Here is a 584-nt window from a genome sequence, read left to right as displayed (position 1 = left end):
TTTTTCTGCCCTGTCTGGATTGGAACCATGATCCTCAGATCTCAGCCTCTTGAGGACGGCAGGTGTGAGCCATCGGCACCCAGCAGGGCCTCTTTTTTATCACTGTCCACTGTCCCCACATGCTGCCTGGCCCACCACCCTCATGTACACGCATGGTGTCTAGAGACTTGCACCTCATGGGTCCTGAAGAAGGGGGAGGTCTCCAGAGCTTCTCAAGGTTCTTCTAGTGGCCATGTACTTTTTCTGAGTAGGAGAGGTTGGGTGTCTTGATTAGAGACTTAGTGGGACCTTTGTCAATCACTTGAAGACCTGCCCTCATTCTGTGCTCTCCAAAGTGGGCAGAATCCACAATCACAAAAAAATAGAATAGGAAGGAAGGAAGGAAGGAAGGAAGGAAGAAAAGAGGGATGGAGGGAGGGAAGGAAGGAGAGAGAGAAGGAAGGAGAGAAAATGAAAGAGAGAGTGGAAGGACAGAAGGCAGGCAGGCAAGAAGGAAGGAAGGAAGGAGAAAGAAAATGATCACAGTGCATTTGGTATGTTCCATGTTCTTTGAGAAGAGCAGGAATTCAAGGATTCCATGTTTT

Source organism: Dipodomys ordii, unplaced genomic scaffold (genome assembly GCF_000151885.1).
Source record: "Dipodomys ordii isolate 6190 unplaced genomic scaffold, Dord_2.0 Scaffold467, whole genome shotgun sequence".
In the NCBI taxonomy this organism is placed as follows: domain Eukaryota; kingdom Metazoa; phylum Chordata; class Mammalia; order Rodentia; family Heteromyidae; genus Dipodomys; species Dipodomys ordii.
The sequence above is the reverse complement of the archived record's forward strand: the minus strand, read 5'-3'. Positions refer to the sequence as shown.